The sequence below is a fragment of the Podarcis filfolensis genome (genome assembly GCF_964270895.1).
Source record: "Podarcis filfolensis genome assembly, chromosome: 6".
Lineage (NCBI taxonomy): Eukaryota > Metazoa > Chordata > Lepidosauria > Squamata > Lacertidae > Podarcis > Podarcis filfolensis.
Window position 1 is genome coordinate 56,133,992 of NC_139609.1, and position 19,837 is coordinate 56,153,828.

At 42.2% G+C, this 19,837-nt stretch overlaps 1 long non-coding RNA gene across 1 annotated transcript in view; it reads left to right on the plus strand.

Moving 5' to 3' along the window:
- The first annotated feature begins 8,304 nt into the window (after positions 1-8,304).
- Positions 8,305-19,837, plus strand: part of LOC310765136 — a 31,353-nt gene continuing 19,820 nt past the window's right edge. Inside the window, exons 1-2 of the long non-coding RNA XR_014549457.1 lie at positions 8,305-8,429; positions 9,414-9,643. This is a non-coding gene — a long non-coding RNA (uncharacterized lncRNA). The remainder of the gene's footprint in view (positions 8,430-9,413; positions 9,644-19,837) is intronic.

Genomic DNA, 19,837 nt, shown 5'->3' on the forward strand with positions numbered 1-19,837 from the left:
AATTCAAATCTGTATAAAGGACAGAGTAGATTGAACATAGAAATGGTGTTGCTTTATATGTGAAGTGGGCATAGCTTCTAACGAGATCTTAAAAGAAACACACTTGTCCACAGAACCAGCATAGGTTCTGCCTATTCCAGACCAAAAAAAGCAACACAGAAGCAAGATATACTAAGTCCCACATCGTGAACAAAACAATGATGGTAACCTTTAGTTGCAAAGAAAGGAAGGAAGCAGCCTAAGTAGAAAAAGTAATAAAAGATTCAGTGCTGGATTTATGTATAAACTAAACAAGCTATAGCTTAGGGCCCCACTCTCTTGGGGCCCCAATTTTTTTTAATGAAAACAACAACTGGATGTACATTTCCAAAATATAAGATAAAAAACAAATAAAATAAAACCTACATACAGCAACAGTGTTTTGTGTTGTGTAGGCTCCTATGACGTAGGTAATGGGCCCCACCTGCTAGCCTGCTCCCTAAAACATCACTGGTTTGCTCATTTCTATATACTATAGGGCGCCTACATTCTGCATGGACTGGTTGCATGACAACATGTGCAAATGGCTTTAGATACCTGTTAGGTCCATAAATTACCATATAGCGTATATTCAACACATAAAACAGTGACAATTTGTTGTTGACAAAGGACAGCTGGACATATAAAGGGCCCCATTACCTTCAGTAGCTTAAGTCCTCATCAAATGTATATCTGGCCCTGCTCAGATTGACTGGATCAACGTACACATGAGTTATGACAAGTAGACAAAATCTCTAGAGAGAATAAATTGTTCTGCTTTCAAAAAGTTCCTTGTGAAAGCACAAAAATGTAAACTGTAGTTGGGATTTAATTCTAACCAATGTCTACAATCTAATGGAAACTGTAAGTATTAGATTTATTGGAAATAGCGATAACATATATGTGGATGAGAAAGTGCCCAGAAAGTAGGGATGGGCTGATCGGTCGATTTCTAGTCTATGTAATTTTCACATGTGCTTATTTGTAAATCCATTCCATTCCATTTCCACATTAATTTGTAGTTGTTGATTTTTTAAGCCCATACATACATTCCTTTGTGATTTCAAATATATATATTATTTTATTTATATTCCACTTTTCCTTCAAGGAGCTCAAAGTGGTGTGCTTGTTTCCCCCTTTCCCCCCTTTTCTCCTCATAGCAATCCTGGGAAGTAGGCTAGGCTGAAAGACAGTGATGGGCCCAAGGTCACCTAGTGAGCTTCATGGCTCAGCGGGAATTTGAACTCGGGTTTTTCAGGTCCTATTTCCAAAAGCCTAAGCACAACACCACAAAATACTTATTTAAATATGTATTCTATCTCAATGTACACATTTTAAATGTATTTTATCCTAAAATTTACATTTTAAATTAATCTTGGTGTTGTTATTTTTGAGCTGATAACTATTATCACAAAATTTAGAGAAGTGCAAAATCTTAAGGATAATTACATTACCATCAGTGTATTAGTCTGGGAGGTGCAAATTAGGTTTCTTCACTTAAAAAAATGCAGACCAAACATCATTTTCATCAATTCCTTTCAGAAAGTCCATTGCAACAGTTATTTTTTTTAATGAAATATTTATTAACGTTTTACAAAAAACAGAAGTTTACAAAATAAAAAGAAAGCATAAAAAAGAAAGAGATAAGAAAAAATACAAAAAATACAAAAATACATAGAGAGAAAAAAGGAAAAAAAATACAAGATACAAAAAGCAAATAGGTAAAAATAAATAAAAACAAATCCATTTTTTGATATTTTTAAGCTCATTTGCTTGTTTCCTTGACCTCCTCACACCTCCCCTTTTTGTATTCCCATTTACATAATCAATTCAGCAAATCCTTACCCTCTTTCATTTATCTTAACTCAATATCTTAACATATTATAGCTATATATTTTCATCCATTATCAATCCATTTTTGCATATTCTTCTTAACTTTGTTGCTAATGCCACTTAATTTCAATCCAGCATCATTTTAACATTCATTAATTTTACAATATTTCAGCAAATAGTCTTTAAATTTCTTCCAATCTTCTTCCACCAACTCTTCTCCCTGGTCTCGGATTCTGCCAGTCATTTCTGCCAATTCCATATAGTCCATCACCTTCATCTGCCACTCTTCCAGGGTGGGTAAACCTTGTGTCTTCCAATACTTTGCAATAAGTATTCTTGCTGCTGTTGTTGCATACATAAAGAATGTTCTATCCTTCTTTGGCACCAATTGGCCGACTATGCCCAGGAGAAAGGCCTCTGGTTTCTTCAGGAAGGTATATTTAAATACCTTTTTCATTTCATTATAGATCATCTCCCAGAAAGCCTTAATCTTTGGGCACGTCCACCAAAGGTGAAAGAATGTACCTTCATTTTCTTTACATTTCCAACATTTATTATCGGGCAGATGATACATTTTTGCAAGCTTGACTGGTGTCATGTACCACCTGTATATCATTTTCATAATATTCTCTCTTAAGGCATTACATGCCGTAAATTTCATACCAGTGGTCCACAACTGTTCCCAGTCAGCAAACATAATAGAAAGTCCATTGCAACAGTTAAAACGTGAATATTTTAATATTTCTTTAACATGGTAGGATTTGTTAAAATGAAGCTGAAAGCTACAATTGGGAGGGGTCAATCCATGAGAAAACTTGGAAGTTATTAAACTACAATACAGGCTCAAGTAAAATGTGTGCCTCACATTAGAAAAGGTACAAACAAGTGTAGAAGGATGCTAGCATGGCTAAATAGTAAGGAAGGAGGCTATGAAAACCACAAAGGCTTTCTTTAAGAAATGGAAGTCTGTTCTAAATGAAGAAAATAAAGAAGAGCATACAGACTCTGGCAAATCTAAATCTAAAATAAGACAAGTTGAGGTACAAGCTGCTAAAGATGTTGCCAAAGTTTACCTGGCTTGGAATATGAATTTTTCCAGATCCCTATGCTCAGCTGCATTATGAATCAAGCACTATCATAGTAACCCTTTCAAGCCTCTGCTACACCTGCCCTGGTCTCCTACTGCCACAATTTTTGCTCCTCCTCCTCCTTTGTCTTCTTTACAGTAATCACAGTAATCTCTACAGTTCTCTACAGTAATCACATTTCTTTCCAACTGAAAGGGGCTAAGAGCTTTTTTCAAAACAGACAATGCACATAGTAATAATTTAATTTTGGATAGCAAAGTGATAAAGGAAGTAGTGAAGCTAGTAAGGCTGTACCCCATGTCTTCAGGGAGTCCTGAGAATTTCTTGCGGTACAGGAACTATGCAACCCAGGAGCAACAGGCAGACATGTCCTGCAGAAAGGTGGGGTCACCAACCACTCCTCTGCACTAAGCTGGGCAATAAGGTTGGGCTTGGATACATTGCTAACCTCCGATTTGGCACGCTCATCATCCCTGCCCATTGGTCTTGATGGCTGGGACTGGTGGTGAATTGTAGTCCAAAAGATCTGGAGGGCACCAGGTTGGGGAAGGCTGGTTTTGCCTTACATATGTGAACCTCAGAACTATGATTAGGGCAACAAGCCAGGATCAGAAACCAGGGTGTTGAAGGTGGCTTGTTTCCCTAAGCCATCATTAAGATGAGTCACGTTTTGTCCAGAATTGGACATAATGGCAAATTGCAGTTAGATTAAAATGTACAAGCCTTGTGTACAAGCACCCACCCAGCTGGGAACCCCAAATGTGCAGGGGTCCTGACTACATGAAAGCCCATATGCAAACAGCTGCTCAAATGCAGACTTCCTCAGTAAATATCTGCACCAAAACATGTACATCGGGGGGGGGGGCAGCAGTGTGCCCCCATTTCCTGATAATCACATGGAACAGCCAGTGTGGTGTAGTGGTTAAGAGCGGTGGACTCGTAATCTGGTGAACCGGGTTCGCGTCTCCCCTCCTTCACATGCAGCTGCTGGGTTAGTCACACTTCTCTAAAGTCTCTCAGCCTCACTCACCTCACAGAGTGTTTGTTGAGGGGGAGGAAGGGAAAGGAGAATGTTAGCCGCTTTGAGACTCCTTCGGGTAGTGATAAAGTGGGATATCTAATCCAAACTCTTCTTTTTCTTCTTCTTCTGTGTCTTCACACCAGTCCTCTGCATTTTTGAAATGCTCTTCAAGGGCAGCCCCACCTTTACTGCATTACAGTAATCTAGCCAGATGTTTAACTAGAGCATGGATAAGTGTGGCCAGCATCTTCTCTCCAGAAACCCCAAATCTGCTGCTAAACCCCAAATCTGCTACAGAATTATGCTTCTTTCTGGAGTGTTGTGACAATGAGTCCAGTTTGGTTGGCAGAAGGAAGGGTGGGGTAATCTGTTACAGAGTGCCTAGGAATAGGAAGGATTTAATTATTGTTGGCAGCAGAAGGGGGATCAGAGACAGGAGAGCTGGGCAGGCGGGAGCATCCAGGTCAGGAAGCTGAGTGGGAAGAAGGCCCAAGAGACAGAAGGGAAGAAGGAAAGGGAAACGAGTCGGCGGCAGTCTGAGAAGCAGGGAGGCAGAGAGGACGGGCGGAGGAGGCAGAGGCTTAATTGGAAGTTGGTGGAAAAGGGAGCGGTGGAAAAACTAGGGCCTAAGGAGAGGTGTGTCCTGTTGGCATGAAGGAAATTGACAGGCAAGCAAGACTGCTTGATGAACTCTGGGCCAGGAAACCAACCGAGCAGGAGGGCAAGAGGCCAGTTTGGGAGGGCCTGGATTTCAAACACTGGTTTGGGTGAAGTGGCCAGATTCCAGGCTGCAGGTCTCTGGTTCAAAGCTCCAGCAAAAGCTGCAGATTAGCCTTTTCCTTGTGAAGCCCCGGCATGAACTTCTACCTATTTGAAGGTGGCAAAGAAGCCTCACGCTTACAGCTCTTTCTTCCAGCAGGGCAAGACAGATGATAGAAGCCAGCTGGCTTGGTATATTACTAACAAAGCAAATGGCTGGGTTTCAGCTGGCTTAGGCTGAGAGATCCCACACAGGAGATCTGATTTCCCCTCCCCTCAGGCACTTATGGTGGTTGGTTGCTGTGTTTTGACTCCGCGTCTCCTTTTAGCTCTCTAGCTGATGTTCTGCCTCATTCCCTGGATGCCATTCAGTTTGCTGCTCGCCTACTTCCTATTGGGTTGTTAAGAGAATCTGAGACATTTGTCATCATCACTTGCTTCCTTTCCCCGCTCCAGTTCTGGGATTTCCCCAGGTAAGGAACTCCCTCTGCTAGCTTAGAATGAATTCTAGCCAAGAGGGGAGCAGCCATGGTCTAAAGATGGCCCTCGACAACGCTGCCAATAAGCTGGAGGCCATGCTGCAGACCCATGGGAGGGACCAGAGGAATTATCAGCCTGTCCACTTGGCTTCTGAAGAAGTCGGGAGCTGTCTGAAAATAGACAGCACATTGGGGGAGATCGGCGGTAGGGCCTGTGGGGAAGGTGGCAGCCCAAGAGCAGGCAAACAGGCTGTGTATAGAGTTCATCTCTCTGGAGATCTGGGTTTCTTCTTTCTCAATGCTTTCACTCATTTCCTTGAGCTGCAGTCAGATATTTATTTAACCTTGCAACTGAACTGCACCGAGAATGCCAAGTGCTGGAGCTGCAAGTGCTCTCACTGATGCTGTGTTTACATATCCAGGCATAAATTTGTTACTCTCTCACATGTGTGCACATATGCGTGCATGCACACACACACACACACACACACACACACACACACACACTTAGAAATTCCATTCACACACCCCTGCAGAATATACACCTTGGCGCAACTGCATATGGACACAGGCACAGACCGTTAAAATCAGCAATCATTGCGATTTAAACACAAAATACCTTCACAACGGGACCTGTGTATTATATACATGCATGCAAGAGTTCCAGTGCAATTCATGTACCCACCTGCCTAGCGTTTAAAACTGGCTAACATTTTTAGAATGAAAATATTAATTTACAGCAAATTGATAAGCCTTATATTTTTTTAAATGACAAAATATCCAGTTCCAACAGTTCGCTAGTAGATCTTTTTTTTAAAAAAAACAACTTATTTTTATTAAAGATTTCTTGGTTTACAAAAGTATGAGCAATGTCTCTTTTTTCAAGATACATTTTCTACAGATCAGTTTCATTTGTTGAGACATTAGTGTTACATTAGGAAGAAAAGGGGGAAAGAGGTGGGGGGGATGGTGAGTATCAGGAGTACCTGCAGGAGCCAGGCCCCGTGACCAATAGGACTTTGCAGGACTTTGGCCTTCATAAGTTTCTTCTGAAGAGGCAAGGCACAGGTGAGGCTGATTGGTAACTCACAGCACCTGGTGGCAAGAGCTCAGAAGGGATATAAGGTCAGCATTTCCATTTGGCTCTTTGCCATAGCAACACATTCCCTGCCTTGCTGTGTTTGGCTCCTTGACTCCTTGCTTCCTGACCCTCGGACCCTTGGCTTCTTGACTCCCGGCTCTCTTGACCCTCAGACTTTGGCTTCCTGACTCCTGGCTTCTTGACTCCCGTTCCTGCTCCCACCCTGTCATCTTGACCCTGGTCCTGACATCCCCAGCCGGGACTTCGATTGCCTGTGAACTGGACCATGACAGTGAGTGGGGTTGGGGTTGGGGTTGGGTGGCAATGCTTCTGTTCTGCTTAATGTATGTGTGGGGTTTTGTGTCAGCATCGCTTATGCAGGTTCTCTTTACTATTTGCTTGTGTTCCTTTGGTGGTGAGAGAGGTTGGGGTTGGCCTAGGGTGTGGCTGTTTGTTTGTTTGTGATTGACTGTGGTTAACTTTTTTCATGTTTGAGTGGGGTGGGTGGGTGTTTTTGTATCAGGTTAACCATATTGATTTGTATGCTGTTGGCAGATTCTTGTCGTTGTTGTGTTGGGCTGTGTGTGTGATATAGGGAAGCCATACCGGGGTGAAGGAGTCTTCTATTTATTCCTGTGTCAGTTTCAGTTTAGTTTTTCTAATTAGTTTTTCTAATAAGGCTGTTTCCCATACTATTTGATACCATTGGTCCATGCTGACTCCTGACAGGTCTCTCCAGTGTCTGGCTATGATGTTTCTGGCTGCTGAGAGTAGGGGGGTTATGAACTCTTTACGATGTGATCGGGCATTATTATCTTGGAAGATGTTTAGTAGGGGCTAGTAGACATGGGAACTTGCACGGGAGAAGACTGTCTCTGAGATACTCAGGTGAATTCAGACCATAGAGTTTCAAAGGTCACAACTAGCATCTTTAAATTAAGGTTGGACTCTTTAAACTTAAGCTAGTATAGGCAACATACACATATTTAAAACACATCCCCCCAAAAAGGAATTTTGGGAATGGTAGTTTACTCCTCACGGAGCTACAATCCCCAGCATCATAGCCAATGGGGTTAATCCAGGGTGTGATTATTGCTAATTGAAAATGGTTCTCAGGATTCTTTGGGGTGGGGAGATGCATTCTTAAGTGTCTGGTGTATAACCCTAGTAACAAATGCAGATGTTTTAGAATGGGTGTGATGTGCTCACCAACAGATAGCATCACTGTGCACTAGCCGTACTTTCCTAGTCACTTTAAAGTGCAGCCCCACACAGACTGCATTACAGTAGACTTTAAGGCACAAATGATGGTAGCCGTGTAATTTTCAGCAGTGGGCATAGTTGGTGAGATTGGTCAAAGGCTTTCCTGACCACAGTCAAAACCTAAGAGTACAGGGACAATGCTGAGTCCAGGTGAGTTGCAATGTTAGGGTTATGTACCTGCTCCCTTAACTAGAGCCTAAAGGGAGCTCTGTTTTTGACAGGCATTCCCCTAGCATTCTGGTTCTCTACCATCATCCCCAGCTATTACTGACAGATGGGATGATGTGCAGATTATACTAGTTATTTGTGCAGCTAGGTAGAAATCGTGCGAAACAACTGGTGTAGATATATCCAGAGTATATGCCTTTTATAAGCAATATGGGGTGGGGGAAGCCACCACTGAATCGCTTGAACTTTGTCTTGCACATCGCTCTATAAAACCCCATGAAACATTAGGATCAAAATGTGATTTTCCTGGAAGGAGACCCATCTCTTACTAAATCAACCAGACTGTTCTCTGAGGCAATGGAGTCAGCGCTGACTCACGAGGGAAAGTATCTTGCACAATCATGACAATACTTCCCTTAGCAGCAAGAACTTGCATTTGACTTCAAACAGCTTTCACCTGCAAGAGCCAAAAACAAACAATTGAGATTTACTGGGTGGAGGCCACCAGAACATTCTCCACCCTGTCTGATGCTCTAAGAAAAAAATCTCCCCTTAAAGAGCTCAGAAGAGCCAGATGTAAACAGCAGCTTCCAAAAACTAGGGAGCGTAGAGTGCCAGTCCAGAAGAAGCTGTTCAGGACTTTATTTAACAGCTCCCCAAGACCAAAAAAAGAAAAAAACAGAATAGAAGATGGCGCCACCTGATGACTTCTACTTTCAGTAGGGATGAAAGGATTTGTCATTTTCAATTCTCTCAGTTCCTCATTTTTCCAATCTTAAAATCAGTCCTCCACATTTCTACAGCAATTTCTCATACACACACACACACACACACACACACACACCCCATCATGAAAATTATTCAGCATTTTAGTGCAAATTTCTCCTAATACACATTTTGTGTGCAGTTTGGACTAATGCATGCATTTTGCAAGCAATGTCTCTTAGTATGATATTTTTACTAATACATATATTTCCCCCTAAGATATGCATTTTTGAAAATATTTGTTGAACTGCATTGCAAATTTAAAATATGTGCAATTTTTGAAGGGTGGCTGTATCGGTTCTTGCATTGCTTTAGAAAGTGCCAATTTGATATAGGTAAAGGTAAAGGGACCCCTGACCATTAGGTCCAGTTGTGCCCGACTCTGGGGTTGCGGCGCTCATCTCACTTTATTGGCCGAGGGAGCCGGCATACAGCTTCTGGGTCACGTGGCCAGCATGACGTAAGCCACTTCTGGCAAACCAGAGCAGCGCACGGAAACGCTGTTTACCTTCCCGCCGGAGCGGTACCTATTTATCTACTTGCACTTTGACGTGCTTTTGAACTGCTAGGTTGGCAGGAGCAGAGACCAAGCAATGGGAGCTCACCCCGTCGTGGAGATTCGAACCGCCGACCTTCTGATCGGCAAGTCCTAGGCTCTGTGGTTTAACCCACAGAGCCACCCGTGTCCCGCCAATTTGATATATCTGGCTTTAAATGTATTCACAGCGCCGAACCTGGAAGTGACCTGGAAATGTCATAAATGGGGGCTTGCCCATATTAACAAAATGAAATTCAACAGACAACTACCAGACATTACACACTGTGAACTGAACTGAACCGAACATGGCATTTTCGACAGATTTAGGGGCCAACTCTGTGGCTATGTGTGTTTTTTGTGTTGACTTTTCTCTTTTTTTGTTGCTGCCTTCAAATGCTAGGCATGGCCATTTACCTGAAACACTCACCCAGCTGGGTCTTCTTCTGCCCCCGTAACAATCATACAACATGAACAAAGGGTGACTGTAGGACTTGGGAACCAATATGACACCCAGCTAATAGCACCCAATGAGCCAGATGTTACACACAAAGAAGCAGTGGGAGCCAGTAAAAGTTGGCAACCCCATTGCCAATGCAGAAGCCTTGGAAGGAACCTCAGCACAGGAGCCTGGTAAGGGGAAAAAAGGTCGGCAACCCTTATTTCTGACCTTGTTTCAGCCACAAAAGGCATGCTACGTTGTATGTTAATTCATGCTCTTCTAGGGTATGTGATTTCTTATTAAGGAGGATGTCCCTTTCTTTTCCCATTGAGTTTTTCATTATCAGTTCCAAATTTGCCTTTTGAGACAGTTCTACGCATAGCCTTCTCAAAATGTAATCAAATTAAATTAACCCCCAAAAGGCTTAACATTGCATTATGGGTTGTCCATGTTCATCAAGCTCCAAATACCCTTAATAGACATATTATTTAGGCAATATTGATATGATATGGTATGGTACCCAACCCTATCCTTTGTTAGTTCCAGCATCACCACTACCTTGAAGTTGCGTGGCTTTCAGTGGCCAAGTGGCCCAGTTTTTTCTCTTCACTAGAATAAGCATATAGAGTCTATGCAATTGAAGCTACCATGCCTTGTTACAAGTTCACAGCTGGCAATAAATACCAATGACCCTGACCGACAGGGTTGGAAGAGACCTTGAAGGACAGCTAATTCCCCTGTTCAGTGCAGGACAGCCACAGGTGAAGCATTCCTCATTACTCTCCCTGCACATCTCCCCCCACAGGGTTTTGGTTTGTAAATATGAACCAAACATCCCGTATGGTAAGTTAACATTTCCTCACAGTGTAGAATCAGCGAAAGAGCTGAGAAAGAGAGGGAAAGAGTCCTCCACTTTTAAGCACTTTTTGGAATTTATGGCACAGGAAGGTTTCAAGCTCTGGACTGTATAAGCTATTGAATTGTGTAGTAACTATATGCAAACTTAGTCAAATGTAAGCCATATGTAAGGACTTGGGTTAGGGCAGAGAGGAGTTCTCTGCTAAATTCCAATGTTAGCTGCAAAACCATTTTACTCACCAGTTGCCATTTCAGCACTGCAAGTAAATAATTATTATTCCGTTTAAAGCCACATTGTGACTCAGTTGCATTCCCTGGTTCCCCCAAGTAACTGTGTACTGTTTCGGGATGAAGGAGAAATTAGATTCAGTTTGCATTTAAATAAGAACTTCAAAATCCGCCCCTCACCAAATTTTGTAGTTCAGTTCTCCAGCCAAGTAATCTGCACAGAAATGCGTATGTTGGTGTAAAGCAGGGGTAGGTATATCTATACCAGTTGTTTCACATGATTTCTTTCTAGCTGCACAAATAACTAATATAATCTGCACATCATCCCATATGTCAGTAATAGCTGGGAATGATGGTAGAGGGCTCCCACTGTAAAGCATGCATATATCATACAAAAATGCATTATAATAGGAAAATTTGCTTGCAAAAAAAATGGTAGGTTAGGCAAAAGCACATATAAATATCTGTGTATTAGGAGAAATTGGTGCTAAGGTACCGATTAACTTTTGAGGACTTAAAAACAATAATCACAAACTGATGTGGAAATGTTGTGAACCAAATTTAAGATTGGGAAAATGAGGAATGAAAACTGACATATTTGCCCATCTCTAGTACTGATACAGTGAAACAACCTCTGTGACATGCAGCAAATTCTGGATCAACGATCTCTGCAGTTATATGGGTGGGTTCATACATGTTTGTGCAACTTGTGAATTGAGACACGTGTAGGCTTGGTCACAGGCTCCCGTAGGCTTAAGCCAGACTCCGCACTTCAAGAAAGGAGGGAAACAACTTTGATACATGCAACTGAAATAAGCAAAATTCTATCCAGGTGTTAAAAATTTCTTAAATAGGGAAGGAATGTTATTTCCCTTGGGTCCCAGAGCAACAATAGTGCTTTTATTTTAACTGCTTTCTGTACCAAGCGGCTGGATTTTTTCTTTTTTCTTTTTTCTTTAAAAAGAAAAGCGATTATTATTATGGAGACTTTTAACAATCCATTTGAAGTCAGAGGTGGTCACTTTACAAAGTGTCTGTAGAGAGCAACATCTGGGGCGAATGCCTGGTGTGTGATTAACCCATGATTTGCCACAGGGCAAGACTGTACAGAATTGGGTTGCTTAAATGCTGAGACCAGCAAAATAGATAAGTGGAGCAGAGAAATGTGAACATTCTAATTCAAGGATCGCCAGCCAAAAAGTGGCATTTCTTCTGAAGGCAACCAGATTCATGGCTCCAAGGTGTCCTGAACTTGCCCAGAGGTACTTATCTCAAGGGGTGAGAGTTTTTAGAGACCAAAGTTGGCACCTCTACCAATTCCTGAAGGGCAGAGGATCTGGGAACAGATGTAGAGATGTGGCGTGAAGTTCCTCAGAGTGGGGGGGAATAGGATAAAATATAACAATGAAATATATGATATATAAATATGTATTTGCACACTGGAAAATGTTGGGTCACATAGCACCATAATCAATGCCTGCGATTCCCTGCTTGATTTGCCTGTCTCCCATTATGAGAGTTATTCCTAACCATAAAGTTGGCCAGACCTGTTGTCAGCAGACCTCCCCAAGTGACCTCTAAAAAGCAAGCGTGGAATGCGGTCTCCATCGCCCATTGAAAAGATTTCTTTTTCTTTTAAGGGGGAAAGGAAGGCTGAGTGGGGCTGAGGGTTGGTGGTATTTTTCCTGGTGTGGTCCTTGAGGGAAAGGAGTGAGGTCACCAGACTGCTTTCTTGGCTCTTGCACCACACCCACAGCCATGGGAGCTCCTCTTGGCGCAAGGAGCTGGGATTAAGACACTCTTGTACCCAGCACCACGCCTCTAGGCAAGCTGGCTCTGCTGAGTTTATGGTTCTTTACCTCCAGAATGGCCTTCCAGGAAACCTGCTTTCCAGATTCGGTATTTCTGGGAACGCAGTCACATGATAACAGACAGTGGAGACTTGTTAATAGGTCCTTGCTCCAATTTGCTAACCTGTTCGCTGCCAAAGCTGTTTGACTCCTGTAGAAGGTGAGCTATGAATATGCAGCTCAGTAGCCTGTAGAGAGGGGAGGGTGCCGTTTCCCTGAGACGGTGGGGGAAAGGGACCAAACTGGCAGAGTGCGCAGAAAGCCACGTCTGAGGTTTTTCTCTGTATGGGTTAAGCTGTGAGCCAAGGGAGCTGTGTTCTAAGGTCAACAAAAGCTGCACCTGCCCACAGGCTCCTGTGTGCAGCAGCACAATCAATGGCTTGTTCCTTTCATAAGTGCTGTTGGAGCGCGATGCCCAGGCCCTGAGCCAACCTGCTGATCACATAAAATATTATTTGTGTTAAAAAAATTCCAGTAATTGACTATGCACCGTTTTTTCCCCGAGCCCTCTGCCAACAGCAGTAAAATCAAAATCCGTCCCAGGTTATTTTCATCATGCAAATTCCCATTTCTGTGAACAGGGCTAATAAGTGGCAAAGCCTGCTGCTCCCAGCAGCTGGGAGGCTCTCTGCCAGGCTAGCGACCAGCACATGGCAGAAAACTCATTGAATCACACACGAGAGTGGCATGAATGGAGCCGCCAGAGAGGAGATGGGATGTAGAGGAAGAGGAGGAGGAGCCAGGATGTATCACACTGCTGTGTTTTACAGGCTACAAAGGTTCTGTTAGGGCTGCATAGAGAACACAATGCATACAGCAGGGATTCTAGACCTCATGACTGAAGAGAAAAGACTGAATATAGACTTGAGCTTAGTTCAAATGAAAATGTGCTGCTGAGAGATCAATGTTTAATCTTGCAACATGCATTTGTGTGAAATGCAGAGTCGGGGTGCAAATGCTATTGGCTTGGTATGGGGCTTCTGACTATGTTGGCTGGAGTCCTGCTGTGGGGTTGTGATACCACAGGGTCTGTTGTTTGCTGATCATGTTATGCTACCTTTTCTTTTTTAAATGTGCATTTCATATGTGGAACTCATTGCACCCATATCCCTAAATTTAATTTAAGAGAAAATATTAGTCAGATTGAAGAAAGATTTAAACAGTTCATAATAGACAATGATGTTTCATCACTTGGGATATATACAAGCAAGACAGTATTTGAGCCCACTCATGGTATTCTGTTCAAACTATTCATTTTATCCCCTCCAGGGCTGAACTTGGGAAAAACCACTTTTGAGACTTTGCACCAAAAGCCGGCAAGGCACAGCCCTGGTTGGCTTGCACCTGTGATGTCACTAACACACTAACACACCTCATCTCAGCTAAATTTTACAACTCTTTAAAATCTGATAGTCTTCCTCCATTCCCCTCAAAAAAGTATGTAAAATTAAAAAAATTAACATTTAAATTAATGAACACATATTGTATGTGTGGTGTTTTTTTGTTTTTTGTTTTAAAAAGTCAGCGCCTGCCTGAAGCATAGTGGGAGAGATAAAACTGATAAATGATCCAGCGTTTGATTTGCTGATGTGTACATCTGTCATTTACATTATGAAAGCTGTAGGAAACTGGCCTGACCCCAGGGTAGAAAAATCCGCCATGACTTCTGTTTTAATGTTAACATCTGTATACACCCTCAGGTTCAAAAGATATTAAGGAATAGCAGTATAGAGTTTGTATCACCACAGTGGTATTAAGATTAAGGCAGCCAGACACATATATAAAAAAAAATTACAGTAGTATTCCAAACTTCTCCCAACATGCTCAGGTTGATGTTCATGGTTCTTCTTGACAGCTATTTTATTATCACAACAGCCGTGTGAGGTAGGTTAGGCAGAAATATAGTGAATGGCCCATGGTTTTGAAGGAGGGAAAGCGGGAGAGTAAAGAGGACATAGAAGAAAGGTTTATAAAATTATGCAAGGTGTGGAGAAAAAGAGGCTTTTCTTGCTCTCTTGTAACACTGGAACCCAGGACCATTCAGTGGAGCTGAATTATAGGAGATTCAAGACAAACAAGGGGATGTACTTTTTCATATGCAGATACATAGACTGTGCAATTCATTAACCATGAGATATATAGGGTTGGTCACCAACTTATTTTTTTTTTAATAAATGTTTATTAAAATTTTTCCATCTTGGTAAAAAAAAAAATCAAAAAAAGGAAAAAAGAAAAAATTAAAAAAACACATAAAGTTTACAATCCATATTTTCAATGACATATTTCCCTGACTTCCCCACACCTCCCCTTCTTATATTCCAATTCAAATTGTTAGTTCAGCAAGTTCTTATCCCCAATTTTTGACCTTTTTATATTTAGTTCATTTTGAATAAAAAACCCATTTTAACTTATAAACATCCTTATTTATACATCAGTACTCATTCTTAAAACCTTTTTCTAAAGCCGACCCAAATTCCCTTCCACGAATTCCCCAATTTTCTTACTAATAGCAAAACAAAATAAAAGAAAAACAGATTATAGTTATACACCCTTTGGATTCTCAAACCCCGCCACCCCCTTTCCCGGTTTCGATCCCCAACAAATGTCCATCAGTCTTAATCTACTATCAGCCTGGAGACCTCACATCCGAGGCTCTTAATTCTCTCTCAGTTCCTCTCTGCCGGTTTTTTTTGATAGTCTTTAGTATTAAACACCAGATCTCGGAGAAGCTCTGTCCCCATAAAGTCCATGTTTCTTCCAGCCAGACCTCCATACTTGAAAAAGGAGCCCAAAACTTGTTTCTTACTCCTTTTAAGTTCAATTGTCCCGAAAGCTCCAACTTCCACCTTGATCAAATTTGTAATCCATAGGTCTTCAGATCTCCACATAAGCAGATCTCTCCATTCTTCAATCTCCAATTCAAACCAGATTTTCATCATCCAGTATTTATTTTCCTTTGTAGCCGTCATGTCAGGCCTCTGGCTCGATTTCTTATTTTCCTTTGTAACCATCATGTCAGGCCTCTGGCTCTCCTTTGTCATCTGCAAAATTACAGCTCCTCCTTCCTTTTCTTCAGAATCAACATATGTCTTCTTCTCCATACTCTCAAAACTCTCAAATGTCTCTTTTTGTCCAGCTGCATGGGCTTCCTGAGTCAAATCCTTATCAAATTCAATGATATTATTTACTGTTAAGTTCAGAGTTGCAACATTTGTAGCCAAAACATCCACTTGGCCTTGTAACTTTCCCAAGAGAACAAAAGCTCTGTCCAGCCCAGCTTGAATTTTCCCTCCTCCAGCCATTCTTGTAATGTCCCAAATCCCCCTCTAGAGGGATTTTGGTTACTTAGTGTTCTTTCCAGTTCAAATCCAAAAGTCAAGTTAGTTTGTATCAGTTCTTCCTTATTTTCAACAAAATATGACCAAATTGCAACAAATATTTCCAGCAGAGACAGCAGAAACAAAGTTCTCTTTTTCCTTCTTGACAGCTAATTTTGACAGCTGTCAAACTCTTCTATATCTCCTCAACAGGCTCTCTCGCAGATCACTCCCGGGTCCGGGGGGGGGGTGGCACTTCAGCTCTCAAAATTAGCTCTTATCCTCCGATGTTATTTATGCTTATACTGCCAAATCGTGAAATTAATATCTTTTACCCAATGAAGAAAAAGAAATTCTCTCGACCTTAGTTAATTAGTCCTTGCTTTAAAATATTTACAAGACGGGGAGGCGGACTTCCTGTTTGCACCTTCCCCGATCGTGCCAAATTTAACAAAAAAAAATTCCTTTTCAAGTCCAATTTTCGTACTACTCACGGGTTGTTACTTTTAGAGTCCAATTGTTCACAAGAAGAAGTCAGCGCTCTCCGACCATGGCATGCGGCTTCACTCCGCAGGAGGAGCAGTCGACTCTCAGCACCGCGCCGCTCACCCCGTCCCCCGTTCCGAAGCCTTTAAAAAGGCTCCTTCGCAGGTCGGGGGGGAGCGCAAATGGTGCCCACCGAGTCACCAGGTTCACAGGCTTCAGCGCCTGTGATTTCTGAGGGTCTCCGCGTCGCCGCAGCGGCCAGACTCAGCTCCTGCGCAGCCAATTCCCTCCGGAGCTCGGAGGGAATCCGCCATTAGCCGGTCGCGCTAACCCGGAAGTCCGGGTTGGTCACCAACTTAGACAGCTTTAAAAGAGGTTTAGACAAATGTGTGGAAACAATGAGTTTGCACCAGGCTTCAAAACAAAATACTTTAGCTCAGGATTGAGTTTCCTGCCTGTGGTCTCCCATGCAAGTGCTCTGAAATGGATCGCTCCAAAAACATTTTCAGTATAAATTAATCTTGTTATGTTAGCAAGCAACACTAACAATAGTAGCTTCACTAAGTTCCTTCATTGCTCCTTCATGTGTAGGAATAAAGCAGGTGAAATGTAGATGAACAATTATCTCCAGTACCAATGGAAAAAACCACTGAGCTAAGAGGCAACAACTAGCTGAAGCGGAAACAATCAGCTGAGTTTACAAAGTTCATTTTTACTCAATGAAATGAGGCATTAAGCACTAGAGACTTTTGGTATCACGATCTGTTTTCTTCCAATATCTATGACACCCTTCTGAAGCGACCACGTGATCTAATTTACAGAGGATAGTCTCCTCTTTGAAGAGTTGTCACAGTGCAGTCCTATATTTGAAGGCTTTTGTTTCAGGGTTGGGGAATCTCTGATGCAGTGCTACTCCAGGGCATCATCGGCAATCAAAATGGCGGCTCTTAGACTCATACACCTTTTCAAAGCAGGGCAAAGGGCAAGTTGCCCAAGGATGCCATGTGTGGATGCTGACTTGCTTGAGATCACTATGCAGCCTCCAAAGATAGCTTGTATTATTGGTCATTTGCTTGGCAAGCCAAGGGTGGCAGGGCTCTTGGTGGTATCTACGGCTGGCTGCTACTGATATGGCAATTCCTATGTGGCTTTTAGTTTTACGCACATTAGCAGACATGTTATTTTATCCCCTTAATCTGAGGCAAGGAGCAGGGGGTCTTACTCAGAAGTCACGTCTGTATCAGAAACAAGTCAAGAGAAAGCTGCACATATGGCAAAGTAATATGGTTTTGATTGTGACATATTGTATAAAATGTTTGGCGCACACGTATTTTAAATATATTAGACCGTATGATCATAGCTTGCGTTCAGGCTCCCTTTCATCTCTATGTGATTTACAAGCTTCACATATGTGCACAGATCTCTTTGCTTACCACGAAACAGCAGCTACTTCTGGGTTGGTGCTCGCCCACTTTTAGCATGGCCCCGCAACACTGCAAAGTGCCGTATCTGGAAAACTGGAAACTTTGCCCGTATGGGAGATGGATCTCTGCCAGCACCTGAAGCCTGGCAGATCAATCAAGATATGGAATGACTTAACACAAAGAAAGGGGCGGCAGGAGATGAATTTGAAGTGAAGCCCAAGTAGTAGCAAAATAACGCAGTGCTTATTCTTTCGAGTTGTATTGTTTTTAGTGCTTTTATACTTCCCTTGTCAATTTTAGTTTTTAGTTTTGTAAACCACTGTGTGTATTGGATTGCGGAAAGGTGTAAGTTTTAGAAATAAAACAAATACATAAGTTGTCATTTAAGCAGGCAAAAAAGCCACGGGGAACCTTAGGTTGCATTCATCTTAGTTGTACTAAAGGATGAGGAAAATGCTGTCCTAGCCGACCCAGTATATTTTCAATAATGTTTTTGACAAGGACTATTACTAAAGGGTCATAAGGAACAGAGCGATAAAAGCTGAATACCTTTCCATGGAGTCACCTTGCAACAGGTTCAACATGTAGAAGACCGAGGTGTGGCTCAAGGTGTCAGTAGTCACGATGGAAAGAGATAAACAATAGGATACCCAGGGATCTGTGCAAGGGCTTGTGGTTAGCATATTAATTACCTGTGGAAGGTTATTGAACATTGATGTGGCAACATTTTCAGATAACACAATTATTCAAGATAGATAAATCTAATACAGATGTGAAGGGTTAAAAGAAAGACCTCCCAATTGTGGAGAGATTTGGAAGTGAAACGGGAGTTCAAAATCCGGGTTGAAAAGTGAGGCACAATAGAAAATAATAGCCACTCAGGAAAGATCTCTTGGTGTCAGTGTAGTTTGCTCACTGAAAATGTCAGTTCAGTGTTCTGTTGTCATCTATTTATAACTCTGAACTCGGAAGCCCTGGGTGGGTGCTAGATCAAGGTGCTGAGTGTCTTTCGCTGGCAGAACAAAAGAAAGTATGCTCTACGTCATTGTGCTAAATTTGTAGGAAGCATATTTCAAACAATTAACATTACATAATTCTTTAATCAACCAACCTGAGTTAGCCAAGACTGATTAGAGAAAGACTGAGGGGAGAGTGTACATGGGAAGGTGGATGCATTGGGTCAGTTGAGTGAGGTGGAAGAGTAAAGTGTCTAAAGGGGGAATGGTAACAGAGAAGAGGGTGAGATACAACATCATAGCAGCTGATGCAATGAAAGTTCCCTAGGAATGGGCAAATCTGCCAATATGTTTTCTTATTTTTGCAGCCCTAGGTTCAGATCACTGCATTTCCACATCAGTCTGCCAAAGAGGGGGGAGTCTCATGACAATTCATCAGCAACTTTGTGCGACTTTCTTTTAAAATATGCATGTTATTTTCACTAATATCTGCATTCATGTGTACCCTATACACTAGTGTGTACATTTTATGCACAATACCTGGCTGAAGAACTACACTGCAAAATTCAAAGAAATGTGAATTTAGAAGCATGGCTGTGTCCAGTTCAGGTTTCAGAAAGTTTCAGAATTAAATAAGTGGATATTGCCCGCAGAATTTTAAAGAAAAGTGTGTGCATTTTCGCTGGTTTTTGTAATGAAAGCAGGCAGGGCCGTCTTTACCCGGGGGTGCAAGGGGTGCGGGGCACCTGGGTGCCGAATTCTGGGGGGCGCTAAATGTATACCTACTGTATACCGGTCCCTGTAGATCGGCGGCAGTGAAAAGCAATGGAACGAAAGTCCCCGCCCCCCTCCTCCATCGCTCTGTTACTTCGTAGCATCAAATATTCCTGACGGGTCAGGAAACAAAAGCAAATTATTCTGCTGCATCATTGTTACAGGTGAGCGATTCCCCGCCCCCCAAAAGCTCAACATTGAGTTTGCCCCCCCCCGAAAAAGGTCAACAACTTTGGTTTCCTCCCTCCTCAAAAAAGCTCAAGAAAAGTTAATTTGGGGACATATAATCTAAATTTGGGGGTGCTGGGTGGATCTTTGCACCCTGGTGGTGCATATGCTAAAGACAGCCCTGAAAGCAGGAACAAATGTTCCACGGCAGAGTCCATGGAGAGAAGCATTAAAATGAAATCAAGGGCAGCAGTGTGTTGTTGTAGTAGGAGTTACAGTTTTTACTAAAGTCCCACACGTCAGTCCCCTGTAACATCATTAAGA